Raw genomic sequence first — 12,313 nt, 5'->3', positions numbered from 1 at the left:
AGGAGGCGGAGCTTGCAGTGAGCCGAGATTGCGCTGCTGCACTCTAGCCTGGGCGACAGAGTGAGACGCCGTCTCCAAAAAACAAACAAACAAACAAAATTAGCTGGGCATGGTGGCACGTGCCTGTAATCCCAGCTACTCGGGAGGCTGAGGCAGGAGAATCACTTGAACCCAGAAGATGGAAGTTGCAGTGAGCAGAAATCATGCTACTGCACTCCAGCTTGGGTGACAGAGCGAGAGTCTGTCTCAAAAAACAAAAAACACCAACATTTAGGGAAATGGAAGTCATTGTAACGAAATACTTTACCTCACTTTATCCCAGCACACCCCCCAGATCCTCCCTGGAAAAAAAGGGTAAAGAATGTGATAACACTCAAGAGTGTTTGATGTATTTGGAAACAGAAAAGTAGGATGTTTACTTGGGAAACGTAAATATTTGGAGTCTACCCATCTAGGAAAAATCATACACGAACCCTTTCAGGCACTGAGAATTCCAGATATAAAGATTAAAAATGATATATTTAATTGCAACATTTGCTACTTAAACATTTGGCAGCCAGGTTTGTTAGCTCACGCCTGTAATCCGAGAACTTTGGGAGGCTGAGATAGGAAGATTGCTTGAGGCCAGAAGTTCAAGACCAGGCTGGACAGCATAGCAAGACCTTGTCTCTACTAAAAAAAAAAAAAAAAAATAGGCCAGGCCTAGTGGCTCATGCCTGTAATCCCAGCACTTTGCACTTTGGGAGACCGAAGTGGGTGGATCACCTGAGGTCCGGAGTTCGAGACTAGCCTGATCAAGATGGAGAAACCCCGTCTCTATTAAAAATACAAAATTAGCTGGGTATGGTGGTACATGCCTATAATCTCGGCTACTCGAGAGGCTGAGGCAGGAGAATCTCTTGAACCCGGGAGGCGGAGGTTGTGGTGAACCGAGATCTCGCCATTGCACTCCAGCCTGGGCAACAAGCGCAAAACTCCATCTCAAAAAAAAAAAAAAAAAAAAAAAAAGGCCGGGCACAGTGGGTCACGCCTGTAATCCCAGCACTTTGGGAGGCTGAGGTGGGCAGATCACCTGAGGTCAGGAGTTCGAGACCAGCCTGGCCAACATGGCAAAACCCTGGCTCTGCTAAAAATACAAAAATTAGCCAGGCATAGTGGAAGGCACCTGTAATCCCAGCTACTTGGGAGGCTGAGGCAGGAGAATCGCTTGAACCCAGGAGCCAGAGGTTGCAGTGAGCAGAGATTGAGCCACTGCACTCCAGTCTGGGCAACAAAGCAAGACTCCGTTTCAAAAAAAAAAAAAAAGAATAGCCAGGCAAGGTGGCATGTGCCTGTAGTCCCAGCTACTCAAGAGGCTGAGGTGAGAGGATCGTTTAAGACCAGGAGGTCAAGGCTGCAGTGACGGGGCACCATGGCTCATGCTTGTGATCCGAGCACTTTGGGAGGCCGAGGTGGGTGGATCAACTGAGGTCAGGAGTTCAAGACCAGCCTGGGCAACATAGTGAAACCCCATCTCTACTAAAAATACAAAAATTATCTGGGTGTGGTGGCGGGTGCCTGTAATCCTAGCTACCCGGGAGGCTGAGGCAGGAGAATCACTTGAGCCTGGGAGGTGGAGGTTGCAGTGAGAGGAGATCACACCATTGCACTCCAGCCTGGGCGACAGAGTGACTCCGTCTCAAAAAAAAAAAAAAAAAAAGTAAAAAAAAAAAAAAAAATGTAATGCTTGGTTTTTGGCAAATACATTTTAAAGGTTGTTGCTCTTCAGAGGTTGTTTTTAACTGACCATTTGGAATATGAAACTCCAAGAGGAGCTTCTATAAATCTCATCTGTTTCAGAAATTCAAATGGGAGAACTTTGTTCTTTGTTACTTACATGATATGTGGCTAAGATCACTTTGGAAAATGTAGTAAAACTTCATATTAAACTGAACAAATAAACAAAGCCTTTTCTAACTGGGAAACTGGAAATAACTTCTTTTTTTTTTTTTTTTTTGATACGGAGTCTGGCTCTATTGCCCAGGCTGACGTGCAGTGGCATGATCTTGGCTCACTGCAACCTCTACCTTCCAGGTTCAAGCGATTCTCCTGCCTCAGCCTCCCGAGTAACTGGGATTATAGACACCCGCCAGCATGCCTGGCTAATTTTTGTATTTTTTGTATTTTTTGTTTTTTTTTTTTGAGATGGAGTCTGGCTCTGTCACCCAGGCTGGAGTGCAATGGCGTGATCTCTGCTCCTGTAAGCTTGGCCTCCCTGGTTCAAGCCATTCTCCTGCCTCAGCCTCCTGACTAGCTGGTACTACAAGTGCCTGCCACCACGCCTGGCTATTTTTTTTGTATTTTTAGTAGAGATGGGGTTTCACCGTGTTAGCCAGTATGGTCTTGGTCTCCCGATCTCATGATCCACCCTCCTCAGCCTCCCAAAGTGCTGGGATTACAGGCATGAGCCACCGTGCCAGCCTAATTTTTGTATTTTTAGTAGAGATGGGGTTTCTCCATGTTGGCCAGGCTGGTTTCGAACTCCTGACCTCAGGTGATCCGCCCGCCTTGGTCTCCCAAAGTGCTGGGATTACAGGCGTGAGTCACTGCGCCTGGCTGGAAATAACTTCTTAAATTGTCTTTTAACCATTAAGTTTTGCCTCAAATGTGGCTACTTGCCACTGTCACTTTTATTTAAAAAAAAAATTTTTTTTTTAGAGCTGAGGTCTCTTGAATAAAGCTGAAAATTCTTATGTTGAAAGGTACTTCCTTCTGTTATTTATCACCTTCCTGGTTTTGTCTAATCTCAACGAGATTACAGTCATATTTCTTGTTCCTTTTAAGGTGGATTTAACAATTTCAAGCACAGAGTCTTTGTTCTGTGGTCCTGATGTTTTGTGTACTCCCAGACATATTTTGGGACTCTTTAAACAGAAGAATGTTTGCTTTAAATATTCTTAATGTCTTTAAACCTACTTTGTCATATTCAGCTTCTAAAATTTTCATGTGTGCTGATGAGATATTTTATTTAGAGTGTTTTGTTTTAATTAAGCCCATCTTAAGAGACATTCAGTTTTTGCCAAGAATCTGCTTTCTCTCTTACAAACCAGTTATATTTATAACATTCATAAACTAAGTTATTAGCAAAGGCGAAATTTTAGCTGCACCCCGGCTATGTCTTCCAGATTCATGGCAGAATTAAAGAGAGTAAGAGCAGGCTAAAACAAAACACGATGACAAATCAGGATGCTGTAAACATGCATGACCTTTACTTTCAATATTTTCTTAAATGCGGTTTTTCCTTTTTTTTTTTGGAGACAGGGGCTCACTCTGTTGCCCAGGTTGGAGTGCAGTGGTGCGATCTTGGCTCACTGCAACCCCCGCCTCCTGGGCTCAAGCCATTCTTCTGCCTCAGCCTCCCGAGTAGCTGGGACTACAGGCATGTGCCACCGCGCCCGGCTAATATTTGTATTTTTAGTAGAGACAGGGTTTTGCCATGTTGCCCAGACTGTAAATGCTGTTTTTAAAAAATTGTTTCAGAGAACAATTTCTCATCTCTGAAAAGATTGCTAAGGGAGGTTGCTATATTTGAGAGCATTGTGTTTTATTTTTTAGCGTGCATCCTTCAACTATGGAAAAAGGCTACAGTGGAAACTGCAATTCTTCCTTTGTTCAACGAGGCTGCATTTAAAAACTAAAGTTTATTTTTTTGACTATTATAATGTATGTCCACATAGCAGAATATATAGAAAGTTCAGGAAAATAGAGGCAGGAAAATTAAAGTCATTTTACCAAAAGGTAACCAATGTTATTATTTCGGTCTGTTTTGTTGGAAATATTGTACATGTAACCCTTTTCTTTTTATTATTATCTTGTATTATTATCTTTTTTTTTTTTTTTTCCTGAGACAGAGTCTCACTCTGTCACCCAGGCTGGAGTGTGGTGGCACGATCATGGCTCACTGTGCCCTCAATCTCCTGGGCTCAAGCGATCCTCTTGCCTCAGCTTCCTATGCAGCTGGGACCACAGGTGTGCACCACCATGCCTGGCTAATTTTTAAAATTTTTTGTAGAGACAGGGTCTCACTTTGTTGCCCAGGCTGGTCTCGAACTCCTGGGCTCAAGCTATCCTCCTGCCTTGGCCTCCCAAAGTATTGGGCTTACACGCATGAGCCATAGCACCTGGCCCATATATACATTCTTTTATCCTGCTTTTTTTCTTTCTTTTTTTTTTTTTTTTTTTGCCTCAGCCTCCCAAATAGCTGGAATTACAGGAATGCACCACCATGCCCTGCTAATTTTGTACTTTTAGTAGAGACAGGGTTTTCTGCCTCAGCCTCCCAAATAGCTTGGATTACAGGCACGCACCACCACGCCCTGCTAATGTTGTATTTTTAGTAGAGACGGGGTTTCACCATGTTGGTCAGGCTGGTCTCAAACTCCTGACCTCAGGTGATTCACCCGTCTCAGCCTTCCAAAGTGCTGGGATTACAGGCATGAGCCACTGTGCCCGGCCTCTTTTTTTTTTTTTCTTAAGACAGGGTCCTTCTTTGTCGCCCAGGCTGGCGTGCAGGTATATAATCATAGCTCACTGCAGCCTTGACCTCCCAGGCTCAAGTGATCCTCTCATCTCAGCCTTCCCAGTAGCTGAGACCACTGGCATATGCCACCATGCCTGGGTAGTTTTTTGTTTTGTTTTGTTTTGTTTTGTTTTTTTGAGACGGAGTCTTGCTCTGTCGCCCAGGCTGGAGTGCGTGGCGCGATCTCAGCTCACTGCAAGCTCCGCCTCCTGGGTTTACACCATTCTCCTGCCTCAGCCTCCCGAGTAGCTGGGACTACAGGCGCCCGCCACCACTCCCGGCTAATTTTTTGTATTTTTAGTAGAGACGGGGTTTCACCGTGTTAGCCAGGACGGTCTCGATCTCCTGACCTCATGATCCGCCCGCCTCGGCCCCCCAAAGTGCTGGGATTACAGGCGTGAGCCACTGCGCCCGGCCCTAAAGGAGATCTTGTATCCATTAAACAGCTACTCTTCATTCTTCCTTCCTCCAGCCCCTGGCTACCACCAATCTGCTTCCTATCTCTATGGAGTCATCTATTATAGACTTTTATTTCATTTTATTTTTTTTAGACAGAGTCTCGCTCTGTCACCCAGGCTGGAGTGCAATGGTGTGCTCTTGGCTCACTGCAACCTCCACCTCCCAGGTTCAAACAATTCTCCTGCCTCAACCTCCCAAAGAGCGGAGATTATAGGTGCCCGGCACCACACCTGGCTAATTTGTTTGTATTTTTAGTAGAGACAGGTTTTCACCACGTTGGCCAGGCTGGTCTTGTACTCCTGATCTCAGGTGATCCACACGCCTCGGCCTCCCAAAGTGCTGGGATTACAAGTGTGAGCCACCACGCCCAGCCTATTTTATATCTTTTGAGATAGACTCACTCTGTTGCCCAGGCTGGAGTGCAGTGGTGCAATCTTGGCTCATTGCAACCTCCGCCCTAGGGTTCAAGCAATTCTCCTGCCTCAGCCTCCAGAGTAGGTGGGATTATAGGCGTGCGCCACTATGCCCGGCTAATTTCCGTATTTTTGGTAGAGACAGAGTTTCACCATGTTGGTTAGGCTGGTCTCAAACCTCTGACCTCAAGTGATCTGCCCGTCTCAGCCTCCCAAAGTGCTGGGATTACAGGCATGAGCCACTGCACCTGGCCCTATTATAGATACTTTATGTAAGTGGAATTGTATAATGTGTGGCTTTCTGCCTCTCTCTTCTTTCACTCAGCAGAATGTTTTCAAGCTTTATCTGCGTGGTAGCACGTGTCAGTACTTCTTTCCTTTCTATGACTGAGAAATATTCTACGGTTCGTATACCGCAATTTGTTTATCTGTTTGTCCATTTATGGACATTTGCGAAGTTTCCACCTTTTGACTATTGTGAATAATGCTGCTTTAAACTTGTGTGTATGTGTGTTCATCTGAGCACCTGTTTTCAGCTTTTTTGGGTATGCACCTAGGAGTGGAATTGCTGGGTCGTATGGTAATTCTATGTTTAACTTTTTGAGGAACTGCCAGATCGTGTTTCATAGCAACTGCCCCATTTTACAATCCCTTCAGCAACATATGAGGCCTCCACATCCTCTCATGGGGATCATCTCTCTCTCTCTCTCTCTTTTTTTTTTTTTGAGACAATGTCTCACTCTGTTACCCAGGCTAGCATGCACTGGCATGATCAGGGCTCACTGCAGCCTTGACCTCCTGGGATCAAGCCATCCTCCTGCCTCAGCCTCCCAAATAGCTGGGACTACAGGTGCACACCATTTAATAATTAAAAAAAAAAAAACAACACTAGTCTGATATGCCGGCACATGCCTGTAGTCCTAGCTATTTGGGAGGCTGAGGTGAGAGGAACACTTGAGGACAGGAGTTGGAGGCCACAGTGAGCTATGATCTTAATTTTTTAAAAATTAGCTTAGCCACGTTCAGCTAATTTTAAATTTTTTTTTGTAGAGACAGGGTCTCACGACGTTGCCCAGGCTGGTCTCGAACTCCTGGGCTCAAGTGATTCTCCCACCTCAGCCTCCCAAGTGTTGGGATTACAGGAGTGACTCATCGGGCCCAGTTTTTAAAAATTTATTTTATTTTTTTGAGACGGAGTTTCGCTCTTGTTGCCCAGGCTGGAATGCAATGGTGCGATCTCAGCTCACCGCAACCTCCGCCTCCTGGGTTCAAACGATTCCTCTGCCTCAGCCTCCTGAGTAGCTGGGATTACAGGCATGTGCCACCATGCCTGGCTAATTTTGTATTTTTAGTAGAGACGGGTTTCTTCATGTTGGTCAGGCTGGTCTTGAATTTCTAACCTCAGGTGATCTGCCCACGTTGGCCTCCCAAAGTGCTGGGATTACAGGTGTGAGCCACCGTGCCTGGTCTTTTATTTTTTATTTTTTTAAGAGATAGAGCATGTTTACCTATGTAACAAACCTGCCACATCCTGCACAAGTATCCCAGAACTTAAAATAAAATAAAATAAAATAAAAAGATAGACTCTCACTCTTAAAAAATGGCCGGGCGCGGTGGCTCACGCCTGTAATCCCAGCACTTTGGGAGGCTGAGGCTGGCGGATCACGAGGTCAGGAGATCGAGACCATCCTGGCTAACACGGTGAAACCCCGTCTCTACTAAAAATACAAAAAATTAGCCAGGCATGGTGGCAGGTTGCCTGTAGTCCCAGCTACTCAGGAGGCTGAGGCAGGAGAATGATGTGAACCCGGGAGGCGGAGCTTGCAGTGGGCTGAGATCGAGCCTGGGCAACAGAGCAAGACTGTCTCAAAAAAATAAAAATAAAAAGTAAAAGCTGGGAGCCTGGTGCAGTGGCTCACGCCTGTAATCCCAGCACTTTGGGAGGCCAAGGTGGGTGAATCACGAGGTCAGGAGATCGAGACCATCCTGGCTAACACGGTGAAACCCCGTCTCTACTAAAAATACAAAAAATTAGCCGGGCGTGGTGGCAGGCACCTGTAGTCCCAGCTACTCGGGAGGCTGAGGCAGGAGAGTGGCAGGAACCCCAGAGGCATAGCTTGCAGTGAGCCAAGATCACGCCACTGCACTCCAGCCTGGGCGAGAGAGTGAGACTCCGTCTCCAAAAATAAATAAACAAACAAATAAATAAATAAAATGAAATAAATAAAAGCTGGGGTGTAGGGGTGTGATCTTGGCTCACTGCAACTTCTTCCTCTTGAGTTCATGTGATTCTCCTGCCTCAGCCTCCTGAGTAGCTGGGATTACAGGTGTGCACCACCACTCCTGCTAATTTTTGTATTTTTAGTAGAGACGGGGTTTCACCATGTTGGCCAGGCTGGTCTCGAACTCCTGACCTCAAGTGACCCACCTGCCTTGGCCTCCCAAAATACAGGGATTACAGGCGTGAGCCACTGTTCCCGGCCTTTTTTGTTTGTTTGGTATTGAGACAGGGTCTTGTCCTGTTGCCCAGGCTGGAGTGTAGTGGGGCCATCATAGCTCACTGCAGCCTCCAGCTTCTGGGCTCAAGCAATCCTCCTGCCTCAGCCTTCTGAGTAGCTGGGACTATAGGTGTACACCACCACACCTGGCTAATTTTTGTATTTTTAGTAGAGATGGGGTTTCACACTCTTGGCCAGGCTGGTCTCGAACTCCTGACCTCAGGTGATTCGCCTGCTTTGTTCCCCCAAAGTGCTGGGATCACAGGCATCAGCCAATGTGCCTAGTTGCAAGCAACATTTACCAACTTGGTCCTGTGCACTATGGTGCCCACCCCATTCAGGGAGCTGGTGGTTTGGTGGTTAACATCAGAAGAGGGTTGGTATCACACTTTATCATCTTTCCATGTCTTCAATCTTTCGTGGTGTTTCTTGACCTGAGAGTCACAGCCTCGTCTTCACTCCTTGTCTTGGGTTTTCTAGGAGACACTTTGTTTTGATCCTCTGCGACAGGCAAATGCAATGTCTAGAATAAATCTATGTGTTATTAAATTTCACCCCAAATGAATAATTCTTGCTGAGGTGCACAGAGTGCAATGTGAGGAAGTAACATGAGCCTCAGAATCCACAGAAACTCAGACCTACATGGCAGGATTGGAAAATCTTCCAGCAATCGAAATTAAGCTACTAATCAGGTCCTCTCCATAGAACTTTTTTTTTTTCTGTGACAGTCTTGCTCAGTCACCCACTGGAGTGCAGTGGTGCGATCTCAGCTCATTGCAACCTCCGCCTCCCGAGTTCAAGCAATTCTCCTGCCTCAGCCTCCTGAGTAGCTGAGATTACAGGCACCCGCCACCACACCCGGCTAATTTTTGTATTTTTAGTAGAGATGAGGTTTCACCATCTTGGCCAGGCTGGTCTTGAACTCCTGACCTCAAGTGATCTGCCCAACTCAGCCTCCCAAAGTGCTGGAATTGTAGGCGTGAGCCACTTCGCCCAGACTTTTTTTTTTTTTTTTTTTTTGAGACAGCGTCTCACTCTGTTGCCCAGGCTAGAGTGCAGTGGTGTGATCTTAGCTCACTGCAGCCTCGAGCTCTTGGTCTCAAGTGATCCTCTCACCCTGGCCTCCTGAATAGCTAGGACTACTGGCATGAGCCACATATCAGGCTAGGTTTTTGTTGTTTTTTTGAGATGGAGTCTCGCTCTGTCGCCCAGGCTGGAGTGTGGTGGCACCATCTTGGCTCACTACAAGCTCTGCTTCCCGGGTTCATGCCATTCTCCTGCCTCAGCCTCCAGAGTAGCTGGGACTACAGGTGCCCGCCACCACGCCCAGCTAATTTTTTGTATTTTTTAGCAGAGACGGGGTTTCGCCGTGTTAGCCAGGTTGGTCTCGATCTCCTGACCCCGTGATCCGCCCGCCTCGGCCTCCCAAAGTGCTGGGATTATAGGCGTGAGCCACCACGCCTGGCCCAGGCTAGGTTTTTAAAACTTATTATTGTAGAGATGGAGTCTTGCTATGTTGCCCAGGCTGGTCTTGAACTCCTGGCCTCAAGTGATCCACCTCCTCAGCCTCCCAAAGTGCTGGGATTATAGGCATGAGCCACTATGCCCTGCCTGAAGTTCAGTTTGATTTCATGGCCAAGTCTCTTCCACCCCAGCCCCTTCCCTGGCTCTGGAATTTCCACCAGAAGGTGGGCTCGTGCCATTTCATCTTCAGAATCAGCAACAAGTCCACTCCGCATCAGGCAGGTGACTTAGTGGGCAGCTCCCCTTGACTTCTGGCTGTAGGAGATTCAGATAAAGTCCGAGCAGCAGGCCGGGCGTGGTGGGTCACACCTGTAATCCCAGCACTTTGGGAGGCCAAGGTGGGTGGAGCACTTGAGGCCAGGAGTTCAAGACCAGCCTGGCCAGCATGGCGAAACCCCATCTCTACTAAAACTACAAAAATTAGCCAGGCATGGTGGTGCATGCTTGTGGTACCAGCTACTCAGGAGGCTGAGGCAGAAGAATCCCTTGAGCTCGGGAGGCAGAGGTTGCAGTGAGCCGAGATCGTGGCACTGCACTGCAGCCTGGGCAATAGAGTGAGACTCTCACAAAAAAAAAAAAAAAAAAAAAAAACCTCAAACAAAAAACAAAGTCCAAGTCCAAGTAGCACGAGGACTTTCAGTGAAACCATCTTTCCTCAGTCTTCCCTCTCTTTCCATAATCTGGTTACTAAAGATTAATTTTTCCTTTTTTTTTTTTTTTTTTTTGAGAAGGAGCTTTTGCTCTGTCGCCAGTATGGAGTGCGTGATATCGGCTCACTGCAATCTCCGCCTCCCGGATTCCAGTGATTCTCCTGCCTCAGCCTCCCGAGTAGCTGGGACTACAGGGGCCCGCCACCACGCCCAGCGAATTTTTGTATTTTTAGTAGAGACGGGGTTTCACCATGTTGGCCAGGATGGTCTCGATCTCTTGACCTCGTGATCTGCCCGCCTTGGCCTCCCAAAGTGCTAGGATTACAGGTGTGAGCCACTGCGCCTGGCTGTAATTTTTCCTTTTAATTCTCGGTAGTACTGTGGCTGTTTTCTGGAGCAGGCCAAAGCACATTTCACCTTTTTCCATTTTCTTGCATTCTCATCACAAAAATCCCTCCAGGCTAAGGCTCCTTCTCAGAAACCTGGCAATTAGAAGAGGAAGCCTGTCTACTCCTAACACTTCATTTGTAGCCCCATTATAAATAATTAACCTGAAGTTATGCTCAGAAAACAAATAGATGGGGTGCAATTGGCAGGGCTGCATAGGAGATTTTTCTCATGGGTTTTTACCCCATTCACAAAATCCGGGAAGCGGATACAGCCCTTTCCATTAGCAGAAATGAGCGGTCTGCTTTTGAACACTTAGAGAGGAAACCACAGTGGAGCCACTTTTCTTATGCACTTAAACTTGAGATCTGCCCATGGAGCCGTTGTCTGAGGCCCTGGACAGCATTTCCTCCTACCAGGATCTCACAGGCCCCCTATGGACAGGGCCTGGCTGCAGCTGCCACCATACGCACTGATTCTGATCCCCTGCCAAGTCAGTTTTGTCCCTGGGGATGACAGTGGTGAGTAGATTCAGAAGGGGTTGTGGTCACCTCAACTCAGATTTAGTCCTTGGCTAAAATAGGGTAAAGACGAGGCTGATATTGTTGTTTTTGTTTTTTCGAGACGGAGTCTCGCTCTGTCACTCAGGCTGGAGTGCAGTGGCGCCATCTCGGCTCACTGCAACCTCTGCTTCCCAGGTTGGAGCAATTCTCCTGCCTCAGCCTCCCAAGTAGCTCAGATTACAGGCACCCACCACCATGACCGGCTAACTTTTGTATTTTTCAGTAGAGATAGGGTTTCACCATGTTGGCCAGGCTGATCTCAAACTCCTGACCTGAAATGATCTGCCCACCTCGGCCTCCAAAAGTGCTGGGATTATGAAAATTTTTGAAATACAGGTGAAATTCACATAACATGATATTAACCATTGTATTTGTCCGTTTTCATGCTGCTGATAAAGACATACATGAGACTGTGTAATTTATAAAGAAAAAGAGGTTTAGGCTGGGCGCGGTGGTTCACGTCTGTAATCCCAGTACTTTGGGAGGCCAAGGCGGGTGGATCACCTGAGGTCAGGAGTTCGAGACCAGCCTGACCAACATGGTGAAACCCTGTCTCTACTAAAAATACAAAAACTAGCCGGGCGTGGTGGCAGGTGCCTGTAATCCCAGCTACTTGGGGGGCTGAGGCAGGAGAATTGCTTGAACCCGGGAAGCGGAGGTGGCAGTGAGCCAAGATCATGCCACTGCGCTCCAGCCTGGGGGACAAAAGCGAGACTTCGTCTCAAAAAATAAAAGAAAAGAAAAAGAGGTTTAATGGACTTACAGTTCCACGTGGCTGGGGAGGCCTCACAATCATGGTGGAAGGTGAGGGAAGAACAAAGGCACGTCTTACATAGCAGCAGGCAAAGAGAGAAACTGAGAGCCAAGTGAAAGGGGTTTCCCCTTCTAGAACCATCAGATCTCGTGAGACATACCATGAGAACAGCATGGGGGAAAACACCCCCATGATTCAGTTATCTCCCACCGGGTCTCTCACACAACATGTGGGAATTATGGGAGCTACAATTCAAGATGAGATTTGGGGCCAAGTGCAGTGGCTCACACCTGTAATCCCAGCACTTTGGGAGACCGAGGCGGGTGGATCACCTGAGGTCAGGAGTTCGAGACCAACCTGGCCAACATGGTGAAACACCATCTCTACTAAAATACAAAAATTAGCTGGGTGTGGTGTCAGGCGCCTGTAATCCCAGCTACTCTCAAGAATTGCTTGAACTCGGGAGGCGGAGGTTGCAGTGAGCCAAGATTATACCATTGCACTCCA

General features: G+C 47.2%; 1 long non-coding RNA gene across 1 annotated transcript in view; it reads left to right on the top strand.

The window, feature by feature from the left end:
* The window catches only part of LOC129060577 (uncharacterized), a 28,300-nt gene extending 16,678 nt beyond the window's left edge, over nucleotides 1–11,622 (top strand). Inside the window, exon 4 of the long non-coding RNA XR_008527370.2 lies at nucleotides 10,181–11,622. This is a non-coding gene — a long non-coding RNA (uncharacterized LOC129060577). The remainder of the gene's footprint in view (nucleotides 1–10,180) is intronic.
* The last annotated feature ends 691 nt before the right edge of the window (nucleotides 11,623–12,313 follow it).

This window comes from Pongo abelii, chromosome 6 (genome assembly GCF_028885655.2).
Source record: "Pongo abelii isolate AG06213 chromosome 6, NHGRI_mPonAbe1-v2.0_pri, whole genome shotgun sequence".
Lineage (NCBI taxonomy): Eukaryota > Metazoa > Chordata > Mammalia > Primates > Hominidae > Pongo > Pongo abelii.
The sequence above is the reverse complement of the archived record's forward strand: the minus strand, read 5'-3'. Positions and strand labels throughout refer to the sequence as shown.